Source organism: Cebus imitator, unplaced genomic scaffold (genome assembly GCF_001604975.1).
Source record: "Cebus imitator isolate Cc_AM_T3 unplaced genomic scaffold, Cebus_imitator-1.0 Scaffold44, whole genome shotgun sequence".
NCBI lineage: Eukaryota > Metazoa > Chordata > Mammalia > Primates > Cebidae > Cebus > Cebus imitator.
The window spans coordinates 6,313,729-6,326,007 of record NW_016107359.1 but is presented as its reverse complement, the minus strand read 5'-3'; the positions used below and the strand labels follow the sequence as shown (position 1 = coordinate 6,326,007).

General features: G+C 39.2%; 1 long non-coding RNA gene across 1 annotated transcript in view; it reads right to left on the bottom strand.

Annotated features, from left to right (window-relative positions):
* LOC119470917 overlaps nucleotides 1-11,963 on the bottom strand; it is a 36,850-nt gene extending 24,887 nt beyond the window's left edge. Inside the window, exon 1 of the long non-coding RNA XR_005199894.1 lies at nucleotides 11,927-11,963. This is a non-coding gene — a long non-coding RNA (uncharacterized LOC119470917). The remainder of the gene's footprint in view (nucleotides 1-11,926) is intronic.
* Nucleotides 11,964-12,279: the final 316 nt, after the last annotated feature.

Sequence of the window (12,279 nt, the reverse complement as noted above, 5' to 3'; positions counted from 1 at the left end):
CATGCCCAGCTAATTTTTTTTGTATTTTTAGTAGAGACGGGGTTTCACCATGTTGACCAGGATGGTCTCGATCTCTTGACCTCGTGATCCACCTGCCTCGGCCTCCCAAAGTGCTGGGATTACAGGCATGAGCCACCGCGCCCAGCCTTCTGCTAGCTTTTATGGAAGATTATCACTGCTCTCAGAATCTCAACTACCATATATACACTCATTCATCAATCAGAATTAAGGCATTTATTGTCACCAATTATATTTGTACATTATGAAAAAAAGAGAAAGATACACTGATGAGAGTAAAAAGAACAGTTTCACATTATCCACATCACCCCTCCTGAGAGGCAGCACAACTCAGTGCCAGGAGATGTTCCCACTCTCACCTGTTCAACACAGTACTGAAAGTCCTAGCCAGAGCAATTAGGCAGGAAAAAGAAATAAAAGGCATCCAATCAAAAGGAAGTAATGCATTGTCTCTGTTTGCAGATGACAGGATCTTATGTATACAAAACCCTAAAGACTCCACACTATAAAACTGTTAGAATTAGTAAATGATTTCTGTTAAGGTTGCAGAATAAAAATCAATATACAAAAATCAGTTGCATTTATATGCACTAAAAACAAACTACTCAAAAAAGAAATTAGGGAAACAATTTCATTTACAACAGCATCAGAAAAAAAAATACATAGGAATAAACTTAAAGCACTGAAAGATCTGTACACTTAAATCTGTAAGATATCACTGAAAAAAAAATGAAGGCACAAATAAATGAAAAGATAGCCCATGTTCATGGATTGAAAGTATTGATATTGTTAAAATATTTATACTTCCCTAAGTGATCTACAAATTTAATTCAATTTCTATCAAAATTCCAAGGGCACTTTTTATACAAATAGAAAAGCAATTCTAAAATCTGTATGGAATCACAAAAGGTCTCAGATAGCTAAGAAGATCTTGAGAAAAAAGAAAAAGTTGGAGATATCACAATTCCTGATTCCAAAATAATATTACAAATTATAGTAATCAAAACTGTATGGTTATGGCATAAAAAAAGACATACAGCAATGGAACAGAATATAAGAGACCAGAAGTAAACTCACACATTTAGAGTCAACTAATATTTTTACCAAGGTATCAAGAATCCACAGTGGGCTGGCCAGGCACAGTGGCTCATGCCTGTAATCCTAACACATTAGGAGGCCAAGGTGGGTGGACTGCCTGAGGTCAGGAGTTCGAGATCAGCCTGGCAAACATGGCGAAACCCTCTCTCTACTAAAAATAGAAAAATTAGTCAGGCATAGTGCCAGGCACCTATAATCCTATCTGCTCTGGAGTCTAAGGCAGGAAAATTGCTTGAACCCGGAGCAGAGGTTGCAGTGACCCAAGATCACACCTCTTCACTCCAGCCTGTGTGAAGAGTACAACTCCATCTCAAAAAAAAAAAAAAAAAAATTAAAATATAAAATACATAGTGGGGAAAGGATGGTCCCTTCAATACATAGTGTTAGGAAAACTGGATCTCTACATGCAAGGGAATTAAATTGGACACTTATCTTACAAATACCAACTCAAAATTGATTAAAGACTTAAACCTAAGAATGAGACTGCAAAACTCCTAGAAGAAAACACAGAGAAGCCTGGCACAGGTGCGGTGGCTCACACCTGTATTCCCCACATGTTGGGAGGTCAAGAGGGTGGATTGCTTGAGCCAGGCATTCAAGACCAACCTGGACAAATGGTGAAACCCCAACTCTACAAAAAAAAAAAAAGCAAAAATGCCTGGGCGTGGTGGTGCACACCTGTAGACTCAGCTACTAGAGGGCTGAGATGGGATAACCACCTAAGTCTGGGGAGATTGAGGCTGCAGTAAGCCATAATTGCACCATCCCACTCCAGCCTGGGCAACAAAGTGAGATCCTGTCACAAAACAAGAAAAGAGGAAAGGAAAGAAAAATGGAAATGGAACAGAAGGCGGGTAAGAGAAGGGAAGGGGGAAGGGATAGGGGAAGGGAAGAGGGAAGGGAAGGGAAGGGAAGGGAAGGGAAGGGAGGAGGGGAGGGAAGGGAAGGGAAAGGGGAAGGGATGGGGGAAGGGAAGTGGGAAGGGAAGGGAAGGAACAAGGGAAGGGAACGGAAGGACCAAGGAAAAGGAAGGTAGGGGAAGGGGAAGGGGAAGGGAAGGGGAGGGGAGGGGAGAGGAGGGGAGGGGAGGGAGAAGGGAAGGGAAGGGAAAAAGGAGAAGGGAAGGGAGGAGGGGAGGGGAGGGGACGGGAGGGATAATTTGATACCAAAAGCATAGGCAACAAAATAAAAATGAAACTATTAAAATTCTGCACATCAAAGGAAACAATGGACAAAATGAAAAGGGAACCTATGGAATGTGAGAAAATATGTGCAAACTATATATCCAATAAAGGGATAAGATCCAAATTATATAAGGAACTCATATAACTCAATAGCAAAAAAATAAATAACCCATTTAAAAATAAGCAAGAACCTAAGTAGACGTCTTTCCAGAAAACACATACAAATGGCCAAGAGGTATATAAAAAGATGTTCAACATTACAAATTATCAGAAAAATGCAAATCAAAATCACGATGAAATATCACCTCATACCTGTTAGGATGTCTATTATCGAAAAGACAAACAATAAAATGTTTTGGTGAGAATGTGGAGAAAAGCATTCAAAAATCTTTGAATGCTGTGGATGAGAATGTAAACTGGTACAGCCGTTATGGAAAACAGTAGGCAGTTTCCACAAAAAATGTAAAATAGAACTACCATATGATCCAGCAATACCACTTCTGGTTATATATCCAAAAGAAATAAAATCACTATCTCAAAAAGATATTTGCACTCCCATGTTCACTGCTGCATTATCCACAATAGCCAATATATGCAAACAATCTGTGCCCATAAACAGATTAACAGTATTTTTAAAGATAATACATGCACACTCATGACAGACTATTGTTCAGTCATAAAAAAGAAAATCCTTTCATTTGCTACAGCATAGATTAATCTGAAAGACATTATACTAAATCAAATAAGCCTAACACGAAAAGATAAATACTGAATGATTTCATGTATATGTGAAATATTTAAAGAAAAGAAAGTCAGACTCATAAGAAACAGAAGTAGCAGGGTGATTGCCAGGAGTTGGGGAAGGAGGAAATGGGGAGATATTGGTCACAGGGTACAAACTTTCAATTGTAAGAGGAATACATTCTAGAGATCTAATATAGAGCATAGTTAATAATGATGTACTATGTCCATTAAACTTGTTAAGAATAGATTTTAAATATTCTAATCCACAAAAAAGGGGTTAACTATGTGAGGTGACGGATATGTCCATTAGCTTGATAGTATGAATTACTTCACAATACATATGTATATGAAGATATCACATTGTGCAACTTAAGTGTATACAAATTTTGTCAATTATACCTTAATAAACCTTGAGGAAAAAAGATGGAGAGCAGTCACCTCCCCTCATGTTTCTTAATTATGTTCATGATGGTTCCCAGCATCTCTGTCTGCCTCTGCATGTCTCAAAAATCCCCTATCCTTTCTGTCTAACCTCCCACATGACATCATTGTAAAATGCTCTTAAGTTTCATCTACTATCTGTCCATAGTCAAACTTCAAATAATTATTAATTTCAAATAATTATTTTATAAACAACCCTGTTTCTCAAGCTAGAAAGTTTTGAGTGGGCTTCTCTCCTACCATTAAACTGTATAATTATTTACTCACCAGAGTCCTTTAAGGAATCTATAAGCACCTGGTGACCAACCGAACACAATACCTGGCACATAGATAAATAACACACTTTGGTTGATTCTAGATCAAAGAGATATAGGTTGCTGTTGGAGAAGTATATCAACAATTTCGTATTTGTAATAAAACATTTTTGTAATTCAATTATTTAGAAGGCTTACAAGTTACAGAGCTAGTCCCAGATTACTGAAGAACCTTCCCTGACTTTATAAATTAGACCTTATGTCAAGGTTACCTGTAAAATAACCTTTGTGCCACTGAAGCATTTCACCTATTGTGCTAAGTCTGATAAACCTCTATCTATCCACCATTTCTATACAAATCCCCCGAACCCTTTGGAAACATTAATCATTCCTGAGTACATTATACTTCCAAAATAGTTGTCAGGAAAAGCACAGTGGAGAGTTATAACAGTGTTCTGGGTAATCCAATTATTGGATACCTAAGTTCTGAGTGCCTCTAGAGAGCCAAATAAAATAGAGTCTATCACCCTGTGAAAGGCTTTCCCAAATTATCTTTATATTTCCAGAAAAGATATCTTCTCACTACTTTCTCTGATTCCAACAGCTCGTTCCTGCTGAATTGCATTACCCTAAATGTAGAACTTAGTCCCATCCTTGATTTACACACATATGCACACATACAATCAAAACACCAACAAACATATTGCAACGGGTGACTTCTAAGTTAGCCCCCACAGTTCCTGGCCCCTGCTGTATTCATCCCCTGTGTAATCCCTTCCATTGAGTGTGAGCTGAAACTAGTTACTGGCTTCTAACTGAAGGGATACTGAAATGGTGTTGGGATGTCACTTCCATGATTAGGTAACGAGATTGCAAGTTCCATCTCTTTGGCAGACTCTATTGCTTTCTGGACTACACACTTTGATGAAACCAGCTGCCATACTGAAGAGACCTGCGTGGCAAAGAACTGAGGGTAGGCTTCATCTAAAGCCATCAAGGAACTGATAGCCTCAGTCCAACAGCTCAGAAGCAGATTTTTCCCTAGTCAAGACTTCAGAAAAGACTCTAGTCCTGGTCTATACCTGATGGCAGCCTTCTGTCAGACCCTAAAGTGGGTAACCCACTTAAGCCATACCCAGATTCTAAACCACCAAAACAGTGACATAGCGACATACTCAATGTATTTTGGTCTCCATCTCCTGACCGCATGATCCGCCCGCCTAGGCCTTCCAAAGCTCTAGAATTACAGGCGTGAGCCACTCTGCCTGGCCCAGGATCTTTTTTTAACATACAAGTTAATTTTGGCGGTGACTTGTTATGCAACAATAAATGACTAATACACATAAAAACAGAAACGCATACACATATGCCCTTTATGTTTGGCATATTTACTGGAGACTTGGAAAGGTTAAATAGGAGTTTACACCACGGACATTTAAAAAGATTGCAAATTGAATGTTAATTATACCCATTCCTTCAACAGCTTACAGTAGGGGTTTTGTTTTAATGTGATTTGGGTTATGTTGGTGGAGGGTTTTTTGTTTTGGGGTTTTTTTTTTTTTTGCTTTTATTTATCTAACCAACAGCTATTCCTTCTCTATTTTTCTTCAGTTCTTCCCTCTCAGATTTCATTTCAGTTTCTCCAACTCCTACTCCCAGTTTATCTCCAGGATCTTTCTTTTTCCCCCAAGAGAGTCTTGCTCTGTCACCAGGCTGGAGTGCAGTGGCACAATCTCTGCTCACTGCAACCTCCACCTCCCAGGTTCAGGCAATTCTCCTGCCTCCACCTCCCTAGTAGCTGGAATTACAGGTGCATGCCACTACACCCAGCTAATTTTTGCATTTTTAGTAGAGACGGGTTTAACCATGTTGGCCAGGCTGGTCTTGAACTCCTGAACTGCCTGCCTCAGCCTCCCAAAGTGCTGGGATTACAGGCACAAGCCATTCTGCCCAGTCCAGGATCTTTTTTTAATATACAAGTTATTCAGGGAATTGCAGAAATAGAATCCACCTTCCTTATTGTTCATGTGTTTATTCAGCAATTATCCATTAAATCTGAGGTGGGATTCTCAGCACTAAGTTGCCAGTGGTGAGTTCAAAAGACCTGGTCCATGTCCTCATGTAGTTTATGGTCAACTTTATGAGGACAAACATTGAACAGGCAAATGAACGTATAAATGAATAATTACACATGAGGAAAGTACTCGACAGATAAGAAACATGGACTGTGCTGAAGATAAAGGGAACAGACCTGCTGAGATTTGTCTTCATTAATCCCAGAAATGTTATTTCTTTTCAGGTAACATTTAGTTTAAGATTTGAAGAACAGGGATTGAGGGAGAGACACCTTGGATAGAGGCTCTCCGGGGGAAAGCCTGTGTATGAAGGCTTTGAGGGAGGACACAGTGTGGGGTGCTCTAAGAACTCACACATGGGTAATTGGCTGGAGCAATTGTGAGAAAAAGTGGCTGAAAATGAAGCTAGAGAAGAAAGCAAAGGTCAACACAGCCAGGATTCTGAAACTCAAGGTCAGGAGGTTACACGTGATTCAACATGCAATGGGAAGGCATTGAAGGGCTGAGTGAGAAAAAGACAAGATTTGATTTGCCTTTTGGCAAGGATGGAGATGGTGAATGGGAAAAAAAAGAATACAAATGTATTTATTGCTTCTGAGCTGCACACTTAAAAGTAGGAAAGATGGTAAATTATATATGCATATTTTACCTCAATAAAAATAATTTATAATTTAAAAGATTTGCCTTTTGATAGAATCACTGTGGCTGCTGCATAAAAAATGGATTGGAAGGGATATAAAAAGGAAGCATGTGGGCCAGTTAAGGAATATCTAAAATAGACAATAGAGAGAAGCTGATATAACAGATAAGAGAGGGGAAATGGAATTGGGAAAAGATAGACAGGTTCAAAGATACTGGTAGAATCAACAGGTTTGGTAAGGGAGAGAAAAGAATCAAAGACAACTCCCAGATTCTAAATAATCCAGAAGGTAGTTGTGATCATATATAACATGTTCTTTTGCTTTATTACCTAAGGACGTAGAACTCTTTAAAAAAAGCAAAAAGGAAAAGAAGTTCCCAGCTGTACCCTATATTGCTACTTGGTCTTTTTCAACACCTTTCATTAAAATATTTGGCTTCAAATTGCTTCAGATACTATGGTGGCACATCATTGCTGTTCCTTGTTCTTATTTTACATATAGACGGTAAAAAAAGTGGCTTTAATTATTTACATTATATCTTCTTGCTTCCCTCCTGTGCATTGAAGCAATAGGACATAATTTGTCAAGAAAAAAAGAACCACAGAAAGGGTCAAGTATCACAGATGTTCAAAAGAGATCTTTTGCCCAGCACATCACAAGTTCTTTAGTACTTTTTATGTGCTAAACATTTGGCTAACGTTACCACTGAATCTTCAGAAATTTCAGGGCAGGTAAGTTTCATGCTCCCCAATTATAGAAGGAGAGAGGTAAAGAGGTTAAATGACATGCTTCTAAGCAGAAAGAAGAATTGGACTCAAAGCTAGGAGAAGCCCTCAGAGTATCTTAATCTTAATTATATATTCATTATATTCATCAGAAATTAAATATCATTAATTGATGCCTGTGTGAAGTGGTTTAAATTCAGGGAGGTACTTTGAGAGAACAAACCAGCAGGATGCTATAGGGAGAGACATCTTATTTTGTGCTAACTGTACACCAGGTTTTCTGATATCCAGCCTTGTTTCCTATTAACCGCTGTAAGATCTTGTAGGTAAAAGGAGAAGAAGACTGTACCAGCTTTACAAAACAGATGATGCTCTGTTTATTAATCAATAGGAAGAGGAAACATTATTTCAGTAACAGAGCAGCACTAATGGTCTTGGATGCTTTGAAAGTAGGGCTATGAAGAAATTTAGTTGCTGCAGTGAGAAAACCAGAGGATAAAGGAACATGTAAGAGTGTGGAGGAAATCTGACATCAGGATTCATCCACACTGCAGTACAGTGCACAGCTCGCCTTTTCCTCACGCATCCTGAGTTCATTGCTATTCTAACTTCAGTGTGTATCCGAATTACCTGAAGGTGCTTATCAAACATGCTTAATCCACTGGGCTATGCCCAGAGATACTGCTCTGGTAGGTCAGGTCTGGGTCAGAATTCAAGAATCTGGGCTTAACAGGTTCCAATGTAGACAATAGTGCAAGGTTGATTCCCACCATAATTTGGAGCACACACCCCAATACTGTCACTCCGTCTAGGTGAGTATCTTCCTTTCTTCTGCCAGTCACATCCCCCCAAGCTGATGGGTTCCAAGCATCACGAATCACATAAAACAGTCATCCATGTCACCTCCCTTGTGAAGTGTTTCCTGAGTTCCCCCAAGCTAAATGAGCTGCTTAGTCCTTCCAGAGCTAATACTTTTATTATAGCACGTATGAAACTATATGATAATTATCTTCTTAGTGAGTCATTCCCCTATCAAAATATGGGCAACTTAAATATAGTGGATTCATTTTTACAACTCCTGAACACTTCTTGGCACAGAGCAGGTATTGAAAAAAAAATTTTTTGCATGGGAAAGTGAAAATGTAAAAGAACAATGAAATTAAAGTGTGACAGGTCTTGGTTAGTACTTCTATCGCAATGGTTGAGCAATGCAGGGGTTAGAGGCGCCAACTCCCTCTGCAGCCAAACATCCATGTATAGCCTCTGACTCCTCTAAACTTAACTACTCATAGCCTACTGTTCACTGGAAGCCAAAAAAACCATTGATTAACACCTACTTTATATGTTGTATGTATTATGTACTGTATTCTTACAACAAAGTAAACTAGAAAAAGTAAAGCATTATTAAGAAAATCATACGGAAGAGGAAGAAAAGTGCAATTACCATTTCTTTGTTCAGTGGAAGTGGATCATCATAAAGGTCTTCATTCTCGTTGATTTCACATTGAATATGCTGAGGAGGAGGAGAAAAGGAGGAGAGGTTGATCTTGTTATCTCAGGGGTGGCAGGGGTGGAAGAGGTAAAGGAGACGAAAGAGGAGCCAGGAGAGGCAGACACACACAGAGTCACCTTTATTGAAAAGAATCTACATGTAAGTGAACGCACACAGCTCAAATTCGTGTTGTTTAAGGGTCAATTTTATATGGTTTAACTAGATGAAAGAGTGTCTTATTTTGGGGAGGTTGCCATTAAAAAACACCATAGACTGAATGCTTAAACAACAGAAATGTACTTTTCACAGTTCTGAAGACTGGAAGACCCAAGATCAAGGTGCCTGCAAGGTAGATTTTACTCTGGACCTCTTCTCTTGACTTGTAGGATGCCACAGTCTTGCTGTGTGCTCACTTGACCTCTTCTTCATGTGATCTTTGGGAGAGAGAGAAAAAACAAGTTCTCTGATGTCTCTTTTTTTTTTTTTCTTGAGACAAAGTTTCACTCTTGTCATCCAGGCTGGAGTGCAATGGTGCAATTCTGGCTCACTGGGACCTCCACCTCCCAGGTTCAAGCAATTCTCCTGCCTCAGCCTTCTGAGTAGCTGGGATTATAGGCACCCACAAACACACCTGGCTAATTTTTGTATTTCTAGTAGAGACAGGGTTCGCCATGTTGGCTACGCTGGTCTTGAACTCCTGACCTCTGTGATCCGCCCTCCTCAGCCTCCCAATGTGCTGTGATTACAGAATGTGAACCACCAGGCTCAGCCTGATGTCTCTTCTTATAAGAACACTAATCGAATCACGAGGGCCCCAGCATTATCACCTTATCTAACCTTCATGACCTCCCAAAGACCCTCCAAATACAATCACATTGGGGATGAGGACTTCAACATATGAATTTTAGGGAGACACATTAAGTCCATAACAAAAGGTAATAAACAGGTTATCTGAAGTTTTCTCTGGCTTGGGCTTCTTCCCTTAATATTAAACCACATGAAGTTCTAGATTCTGCATCTAAAAAATGAGGCTTTACTTTCCCCATCACAGTTATTGTTGAGGAAACATGCTGAAAGGGCCCTGAAAATCGTAAAGCATTACACACAGTGGGGTTAATATAAGGTCATCTTTAATTCAGAGGCTACTGCAGTCTGTGAGAAATTCCTAAATTGCTAGTAGTGCCACACAGAAACTAAGCAGGACTGGCAATCAGTAAAGCTGGTATTTTAACTCTTTGACAGCTTAGCAATTTTTGCCACGATGTAATGTTTATTGATTTATTTGAATAATTTGATAAACATAATCTGTATAATAATTGTCATTAGCTTTCTTTGTAGGCAAACTAATGAGAATGCAGAAGGAAATTTCGTGCATTACATTAACTTTTATTTGCATTTTTTGGCAGTCATAACACAAGGTTGGCTCCTTACAGTGAGGCCTATGCTGAACTAAAACACTATCCATCGCCCCAGTGGTATGCCAGGGGCCAATCGTACTCTTTGTTTTTTCGAGAAGGAAATTTTTACTGTCATGTAATGCTCAGGTTTATGCCACATAGGGGATAACAGAGAGAACATACATCCCTAGAGGGTGGCAGGAAGGAATGGATACGAAAAGAGGATAGATGAGTTCCTGGTCTTTCTGCATTAGCCACTGACTCAGGTAAGCAACTTGTCATCTTGGGAAACATTCAGGAAGTAAAAGAGGAGATAAAGTCATTAAAAACTGCAATGAGATAAACTATGGCAGTGATCATCTTTGGATGCCTTAGTGGAGTCAAAGGGGCCAAGAAAAAAATGAGATAAACTTGAAGTACTGACAAAAGGGGGTACTGCCAAAAAAAAAAAATGCCGTTTTATATAACTAATGAGGTATGGCTAGCCTCTTCTTTGCAATGCCCAGGACTTTTTCTCTTGCTTTCTCATCCTTTTTCTCTTATATTCCTTGCCTTCTTGCGGGCTGCTCTTTTCTTCCCTTGACTACTCTCTGTTGTACGTTGTGCATAAAGAAAGGGCAGTGATGCTTTGGGAGAATTTTTACCGAAGTATCTTCACTTTTATGATCTCAGCACACAGTACATCCAGTCTCCCTAGCTCTGAGATTGTTCATTTATGATACAACATTTTGATCTCAGAGTGAGACAGAGAAAGCCAAAACAAGGAACACTCCTACGTCTACAGAATAAAGATAAATCTGATGGCTCTGACCCACAGGCCTAGCCACCTGAAAGTACCACATACAGACAGAAATAAATACTCTCTAAAGATTTCTTGCTGATCATTTAAATTTTAATTTGATCCAAAATCATTCTATGTTCTACATTTTTGTTTGATCTCACACAAACAAAATGGCAGTGTTATCAACGAAGAAGAAATGGAGCAAAGGCGTTTTCAAAGCAAGATCACAGCTAAAATTTTAAGACAAAGGCTTAATTATAGGTTCAAGACTTTTCACTATTTCCATAACTTTTGTATTTACATGAAGTGCTAGAAAAGCAAAGTGTCTTATTTTGGGAAAATCAATTTCAAATTTAGCCTGGCCTTGCTTGTTATTTTGCATCTGATTTTTTAAAGAATAATTTAAAAACCTGAAAGCAGACAACATTATTAGCATTATTAGACCCACTGCTTTTGAAGTTATTTTTCAAAAGCAGTGCGTCTAATAATGATAATATTGTTGTGGAATTATGTCCAAGTCTGTCTCCTTTCAGTTCTTCTTTCTTTAGTTGTGAGATTATGTCCAAGCCTGTCTCCTTTCAGTGCTTCTTTCTTTAGAATGAATTTTCATGTCTGCATTTTTTTGTCCAGACTGATTGTGATTAACACTTAATCACTGGAATAGTCCAAAATTCCCTTTTTGAGCCACTTCTCCTTGTCCTTATCTTTACTTATTCTTCTTGTCTCTAAAGCCCCTTATCTTAGAAATAAACATCCTGTTGAGTGCTGTAGTCTTTGCAGTATTGAAATAGAGAAAACTATGTACCTAGGCTTCCAGAGTTTGGAGCAGGTACTTAGTAAACATGCAGGCCGATAGGCAAAAACAAGCAGAATTTCAATTTCCATACAAATCTTTGACTAATAAGAGTTTCTCATATCTCCAGGTTACATCAAGCTGACTCATGAGGGTGACATTGGGAGCACCCTCAAGAGTCTCAACAAGGCTTTGCTTACTGTATTAATCAGGGTTCTTTAAAGGAACAGAACTGCTAGGATAGATGTATACTAGGGGGTTTATTAAAGGAGAATTGACTCACATGTTCACAAGGTGACATCCCGTGATAGGTCATCTGCAAGTTGAGGAGCAAGAAAGTCAGAGTCCCAAAACCTCAAGTCAGGAAGCTGACTGTGCATTTTCAGTCTGTGGTCAAAGGCCCAAGAGCCCCCAGCCAACCACTGCTGTAAGTCCAAGAGTCTAAAAGCTGAAGAACCTGGAATCTGATGTTTGAGGGCAGGAGACATCCAGCATGAGAGAAAGATGAAGGCTGGAAGACTCGGCAAATCTGCTCTTCTATCTTCTCCTGCTGCTCTATTCTAGCCACGCTGGCAGTTGATTAGATGCTGCCCACCCAGATTGAGGGCGGATCTGTCTCTCCCAGTCTACTGACTC